The sequence below is a fragment of the Balaenoptera physalus genome (assembly GCF_965194825.1).
Source record: "Balaenoptera physalus genome assembly, chromosome: 10".
NCBI lineage: Eukaryota > Metazoa > Chordata > Mammalia > Artiodactyla > Balaenopteridae > Balaenoptera > Balaenoptera physalus.
Window position 1 is genome coordinate 41,196,399 of NC_138889.1, and position 8,113 is coordinate 41,204,511.

At 42.5% G+C, this 8,113-nt stretch overlaps 1 pseudogene across 1 annotated transcript; it reads right to left on the minus strand.

Annotated features, from left to right (window-relative positions):
- Positions 1-749: 749 nt before the first annotated feature.
- Positions 750-7,043, minus strand: LOC309636628 (lysine-specific demethylase 4D pseudogene; annotated as a pseudogene). The gene has a single exon. The product of its transcript is annotated as a lysine-specific demethylase 4D pseudogene (transcript).
- Positions 7,044-8,113: the final 1,070 nt, after the last annotated feature.

Below are 8,113 nucleotides of genomic sequence, written 5' to 3' on the forward strand. Positions count from 1 at the left end.
AACAATCAACCCCAAACTCACTCACCAACATCACACAAGGCAACAAGCTCATAAAAATAAGTTTTGCTTGAAATGTTTTGATATAATTATTAAGAAAAGTGCCGGAAAAACGACCACCTCTCCGTTGGCTGGATGAACAACACAAAATATAAAGTGAGATATTAATATTCTAGTTACCTTTAATATATTTAATAAACCCAGATTTTAACATTCTGGGTACCATACTGGCAGAGAACATATTTTCAATACATCAAAGACTCAGAAAGATTATCAATTATTATCTTACTCTCTACTGACCTAATTGGTCAAGAGGGCCTAGTTTGGCAAGAAAAGTGGGAAGGGAAGGGGGAAGAGGAAAAGGAGAGAGACTGGAGGGTAATCAAAGCCCAGGATTCTTTAGAAGTTCAGCAGCATCCAGAGCTGGCCCACAGGATGGGAGTGTGAGGTAGATTGGGCTCTGGCGACCTCAGCAGGACCTAGTTCCCAGAGACACTAGAGTGTCCAGTGCATGAAATCTCAGTTTGTGACACAGGAGTTAGCAGTGTCCAAAGATTCCAGGGTCTGGAAGGAAGAACAAACTTTGGAGAATTTGGTAAACACCACGGACCCAGCACGTCCAGCGGCAGCACAGGAGGCCACTCTCATGCAAGACTAGTGACCTGCAAATACCCAAAGCTCTGAAATGGAAATGTGACCAGTCTCAAAGGATCCCCATGCAGGAGCAGTGGGGTAGAAACGCATCCCCTGGGCTTAGGGGACGGGGCCACAACCACAGCCAGAAGCCGTGGCGGGATGCTGGAGCCCAGGGCTGAGCGGGGCGGCGCTGTCCGGCGAGGGTGCATCCACAGGCAGGGGCTGAGCCTCTGGGTCCTGAGCTGTGTCTAACGAAAGCCTCCTCTTAGCCCTGGGGGAAGCAACTGGCTCCTGGGTGCCCTGTTCCCAAGGACGACGACGAGGGCCACATCTTCCAGCTGGGTGGCGATCCGGGGCGGATGGACCTGGGGTCGGCGGCTGGGACGGGCCGGGCTCCCCGGAGGTGCTGGTGGCCACAGCCCCGAACTGGGCGGCAGAGCAAGAACCCCGGGCCGGCGAGGGGCGCCGGCACACAGCATGCACAGGGACTCGGTGGCGGGCCCCAACGCCCGCGGCTACAGCCCTACGGGGGCGCAGAGCGCGGCGGGGCAGGTGGTGCCTCGTGGCGAGAGCGGCTCCCAGGGACGCTCGGACCTCCCTCCAGGCGTTCAGGACCTGGCTGTCCGGCGCCGTGGGCTGCGTGTGGTCCACCACGGTCCGGTCCTGCCCGCGTTTCCACAGCTCGTAGCGCTCCGGTTGCAGGATGCGCACGAAGGCGTCCATGGAGAAGGCGACCCGGGCCTCCCCGCAGCTGCACTGCGAGGCCACTTTGCCATAATCGATCCAGCGCGGGCAGGCGAAATTGATGGCTTCCGCGCAGTTGAAGCCATGGTTGAAGCCAGAGTGGTAGCCATAGGGAAAGGTCACGATGAACTCTCCAGCCTCCTGAGTGATCCGATCGAAGGGGATGCCGTTGTCCTTGAGGACCGTGGGCGAGATGAGAGCCACCTTGTGCCGCAGGAAGGCCTCACAACCCCGCGCGCTGCCCGGGAAAAGCTCCCTGGCCAGGCGTTCCAGGCGCCGGCCGTGCTCCGGGGGCACCGCGTACCACGTCTTGGGCTCCCCGAAGTGCAGGTAGTTGATGCTGTAAAGGTCCATGTCCTCCGTGTGCCAGGCGAAGGCGGTCTTCCACATGCCGAAGTACAGGTAGGGGGTGTTGACGCCTTCGATGACCACTCCGCACTCCTGCTCCAGCAGGTCCTGAAGGGTTCCCAGGTGTCCAAGGTTCCACTGCTCCGTGTTTTGATCGAATAAGGAGCCACTGACATCCGCACCATATACTGGTGAATCGTAGAGGCGTGTTTTCCAATATTTTCGCTCCAGCTCCTTAAAATCAAAGTGTGCTGGAGTCCGGTATTTTTCACTATTTGCTAAGTGGTGGTACTCACCCACGGTCATGGCTTTCTTCTTTTTGTGGTATTGAGTAAACACACCTGCCTGCCCAGAAGTCACCTGCTGGAGGGGAGCGGCTATTAAGATGTCATTGATATCATCATAGGTCTGTCTGGCTTTCCAGTCCTTGGGTGGAATGATCTTCGCCACGCCTGCTCGGTGTGCACCTTGGGATTCCATATAAGCAATGTATTTATCGAAATCATTAAACTCTTCTTTGGTTGGATGAAATACCATTATGCTACAACTTGGGTTCTGGGCCCAGTTGGACTTAGACTTCATAGCTTTCATTAATAAGCAGGAAACTCCCAAGTTCTGATGTATGTTCTGGGCAGGTGAGGATGCTAGAAAACACTACTTTTTCAAAAATGGGTTGGAGTATATCAGCAGGAACCCCCAGTAGACTTTAAAGCAATGAGTTGATAATATTTCTTAGGCTTGCTGATTCTCCAGGGGACCCCACGCTGGGCAGAAGCCTTGCTCAGGACTGGTGCTGGCTGAACCTGCAAGTCTCTGATGTCGTTGATTGACACTTGGCTCTGTGCTCTTGAGGTCTAGTGAATCACCCAGCCCTGGCTGGGTATCCCAAATATAGTGTCTTCAGGGCAGTATTGAAAACAAAACCTAAAAAAAAAAAGAATAGAGAAAGTTTGAAAATTAATGTTTGGAAATATTTACTCAGGAACTACAAAGAAAACACCACCATGGACTGTAATTGCATATTCAAATAAAGGCTAAAATTTCATAAGATTGACAACACAAGAAATGGTGTTGTTGTGAACAATGGAAATTCTTGTACTCTAGTAAGGAGAATGGAAATCATTACATTCACTTTTAAAAACTATTTGGACAGTATCCAGTAAAATTGAACTTACCCATGTGCTATGATTCATGCCTAGGATATGTGTATGTCTGTGCAATGAAAGTCAAGTCCAAGAATGTTCAGAAAAACATGATTTCAGTAGCCAAACACTGGAAACAACTCAAATGCCAGTCAGTATTAGAATGGATAAGTACATTGTAGTATATTCACACAATGGAATACAATACAGCAATGAAGATAAACAAGAACTACATGAAAATATATAAATAATTCTATAAACATAATATTGAGCAAAATTATCTAGACTTAAAAGAATACCTATTCTATGCTTCTATTTATATAAAGATAAAAAGGAGGCAACGTAATGTATGTTAGAAGTCACAGTAGTTGTTACCTTTGTGAAAGAGAGAGGTTGTGAGTGGGGGTGTAAGGAAGTCTCTAAAATAATGTGAATATTATGTTCTGAACCCAGGTACTGGAGCCATCAGAATGGCTCATTGTCATAATTCATCAAGTTATAATGATTTTCACAAATTTCTATGAAATAAATTTTTTAAGATTTATTTAAATTATTTAAATAAATTTTAAACTATAGTTTAGGGTGAAAAGCCTTAAAGGAGACAGATATCTTCCATCGTACCAAAAGGAAAAGGAAGGGTGATTGAAAATATATTAACTAAGCATTCAATTGAAGAAGTTATAAAATACAAGAAGAGAAAGAAGGGGTAGGAGTGAAAAAATAACAAAGAATAAAGACAAAATTAATGAAAGAAAACACATACAAGACTGGACACTGATGACCAAAAATATTCTTGGAAGAAATTATTGATAGCAATACACCATGGGCATAACCGAGCATAAGAAAGAAGGGGAAAATAAACCACTAGGAATGAAATAGTGCACAAAAGAATTTTTAAAATCTCAAAAGAGAATCTTAGGAGAAACTTGACAGCAAAATTTTCAAAAGATAAGAGAAAAGAATAATTTTCTGGAGAGGAAACCTATCCAAAATGGATGCAAGAAACACCAGAAAGCTTGAATAATACCCCAGTATAAGAAGCTGGTTCAAAGTATGACCCCTGAAAGTCCAGGAGACGCATCATTTTGTATGTGAATCTAGAAAAGTTTCAAGAAACAGTTAACTCTTATTGTGCAAATTGTTTCAGAGTATAGAAAAAGTTAGAAAGCTACTCAGATGAGACTATTCTGATCTCTGATAGCCAAGCGAAAAAAGGACAATAAAAAATAAAGCTACAGGCCATCTTTGTTTATAAGCATAGATGAAAGCATAAAATGGAATGTAATCCAACAAAATACAGCAATATAATAAAAGAATAATACATCATGACCAAATCGAATGCAAGTATGATTCAACATTGGAAAATTTAATGATATAATTCAGAATATTAACAAAGTAAATGAAAAATATCATCATCTTATAGGTACCAAAAAAGCATTTGATGAAATGCAAACTCCATTCATGATTTTAAAATTCTTACATGCAAAGCATCAAGAGACACTTGTTTGGTAAGATAAAGAATTTCAAGGTAAAAAATAGCAAGGATCATTCTTAACAGTGAAGCAAAAGTAACATTCTCATTAAAGTTAGGAAAAAGAGATGCATCAACATGAAAAGCTGCTCAACATCACTAATTATTAGAGAAATGCAAACCAAAACTACAATGAGTTATCACCTCACACCAGTTAGAATGGGCATCAACAAAACACCTACAAACCACAAATGCTGGAGAGGGTGTGGAGAAAAGGGAACCCTCTTGCACTGTTGGTGGGAATGTAAATTGATACAGCAACTATGGAGAATAGTATGGAAGTTCCTTAAAAAACTAAAAATAAAATTACCATATGATCCAGCAATCCCACTACTGGGCATATACACAGAGAAAACCATAATTCAAAAAGATACATGCACCCCAATGTTCATTGCAGCACTATTTACAATAGCCAGGTCATGGAAACAACCTAAATGCCCATCGACAGACAAATAGATAAAGAAGAAGTGGTACATATATACAATGGAATACTAGTCAGCCATAAAAAAGAACGAAATTGAGTCATTTGTTGAGACGTGGATGGATCTAGAGACTGTCATACAGAGTGAAGTAAGTCAGAAAGAGAAAAACAAATATCGTATATTAATGCATGTATGTGTAACCTAGAAAAATGGTACAGATGAACCGGTTTGCAGGGCAGAAGTTGAGACACAGATGTAGAGAACAAACGTATGGACACCAAGGGGGGAAAACCGTGGTGGGGTGGGGATGGTGGTGTGCTGAATTCGGAGATTGGGATTGACATGTATGCACTGATGTGCATAAAATTGATGGCTAATAAGAACCTGCAGTATAAAAAAACAAACAAACAAACAGAAAACAACTAACACTAAACTTTCTTTGGACTATTTGTATGGAAATACGTTAATATAAATGTTTCAGACATTACATGAAATTTCTAAAAATCTTATATGTTCTGGTATAATGTTATAAGTCATAATTCTAGTTATTACTTTAAAATGTATATCTCAGAAATAACAAAATTTCCTTGTCAATTGCATTATTATGACCTTTCATCAACTCTTTAACCGTGGTCATTTTTAAGTCTTTTGTCATTTACAGATAGTTCTGGGTGTACTCTGATGCTTTTGCCAAAATGTTCCTATAAAAGGATTTCATCTTCAAGGAATTCATGGAAAAGACTCTGACAAGTACAGGTTTCTGGTAACTAACTATACTGCTGAACTGAACGAATAAGCATTTTCAGAACTCTAATGGAAAACTGATGAATTCATAAAAGTGCTAACAAAAGATCAAGATGAAAAAAAAATTAATTACATGGGAATGAGTGAACTGATGTGGATGATTATAATTTTTGTGACTTTGTTTGAATTAAAAAAAAAAAATTCCACAAGGACTCAGAGGCAAAAAATATACAAATCAATTTTCACTGCAAAGTAAAGGAGCTGTTACAGTGGAGGATTACTGGTCTGAATGTCAATATTATGACATAGTATGAATGTGTTTCGTGTTTGATAATTGCAATCATTGTTGCTTTTGTTGTGTTCATCCATTTACAGTGCTTGGTGTCAGTTTATTTATCTCTTGTAAAAATAAAATACAATGTGTGTGTGTGAAAAAAAATATGGAAACAATGTGAAAAATAAATCTCACCATGTACACTCCACGTTCAACTTGAACTGTATGGAGCATATGTAATAGTTATAATTTAGGACAGAAAATATATGTGTACAAATAAAAAAAACAAAAAAAATAACCAAAGCAAACTATCTCATTAACCCAATGTCAAGTGCTCCCTTAATACTGTTTCCTAATCCTCTTAAGCTCCCCTAATTTCCACCGTTCAAATATTCTCTCTCACTTTCCCCTGTCCTCAAACTTCAGGCACACCTATTCCACCCCACTTAGAATCCTCCGAATGTCCGAAAAGTCCCTAAGTGATCTGGCCCACCATCACCTCTGGACCCCTTTCTACCCTGCTCCTTGCTCTTTCATTCCAAACACATTCCTGGCTGTGTCTCAAAAGAGGCCAGTGTACTCTTGTCTGATGGTCATTACAACCAGGCAACTCTCAAGCCTCAGCCCAAATATCACCTTTTCAGTGAAGTCTCCTCTGATCCTCTTGCTTCGGATAAAAGTAGAGAAAATTTTCCTTCCAAGAAAACATGTACTCTCTCAAGAAAATATTTCCAAATGAAACTTGAACTGCTGGTCAATACCCATGTATCTCTTCCAGATTCTACTCACATCAGCCCCACCCTAACTCCATCAGTCCGGATTCCATCACAATGGTATCCAAGCAGCTCTTCCAACTGTCTACTAAAAGGCCTCCTTTTTAAAGTTATCAGCCCACAAAACACAGGTATTTTGCCTGAAATTTTTCCTTTAAGATTTCTTACAAGAAAATATATGGGATCTAAAGGTTATACAAATTTCAGGGTCCTTTTAGTTACAGAGGGATTTCCCTGGGAAAGCTGCCAGAATGGGAGGAGCTAGCACAGTTGTCAGGGCATTAAACACCACTAGTATTGGGTCAGCACAAGAACCAGGGAGAGGAGAAGAAAACCATGCTAAAGAAATCGGTGAGGAAGAGCTCAAATGCCTTTAGAGAACAAAGGCATTTAATCTTCCTCACCCTGTAGTCTCCCCAATAAGACTACGAAAGATCAGCTTGCCTACCATTGTTCCAAGTAATAGAAACTCCCCACATCTCCTATGGTCTGCAAGAGGTGCCCGAGGTCCCTATATCTTATCTGGGTCCATTCAAGACAAGAGGAAGCTGGGGCTGGGGCCCAATCCTCTACCACCCCTCTCCCCAAAGAGGTCACCACAATTTGGCTTAAACATGAAACCTTTCTCCTTTGTATCTGGGATCAGGGACAAAAAAATAGCCAAGGAGTTTGCTGCAGACCTAAATACTGATGGCAGGGGCCCTTTGAGTGAGCGGTAGTAGCTCTTTGTACCTCTGCCTTGGTGCCTCATGTACCATGGAATGTGCAGAAGGTAGGTAAGGGAGGATCAGTACACTCTTCTCCTTTTCCAACTTTAATGTCAAAGGATCAAAGAAAGAATCTCGAGGTCTCTATAGAATTTATTGGTAATAAATGGTGGGGAGGGGAAGTGGTTGACAATCTAGCTCATCCTTGAGGGAGTGTGACAAATGCCGTTCACTTAGCCTCTAAAGATTGGGTGGAAATCAAATAATCTCTCTCTTCCTATTCCAGAAACACCTGATGAGCACTCAAGGGTCTTGGGGATAGATTGTTATGAAGGAGAAGCATTGTTCAAAAATGACCCTAGATGTTCATCCTAAGATGCCTGAACAATAGGCTAGCCTAGACTCCTTCCATGACTGGAGGGCTATAGCATCCAAAAGGGCCCAAGGTCCCCAGGTGCCTTCTAACATACAGGGCTGCTGGCTTTCCCAGGCAGCTCCTGTAACTGGCTGGCATGATATCTAGGCCGCTTAATTCCCCAAGCAGTCCGAAGCTCCCTTTCCTAATAAGGTTGCTGACTTCAAAGCCCTATATGAAGGAAGAGCAATGGGGAAGGGGCCTCCACTAGAACAAAACCGTCCTCAACATGGGATGCGTCTCCATGTAGACGCTGAGGAAATGCAGAGCCGATGTGTGCCTTGGTCTTGATGTGTTTCCTGAACTCATATTGTATGACTCTGTGGAATTTTCCTCCATCGACAAGGGGACCCAAAAGATGGGAAGAAAGCAAATAATAA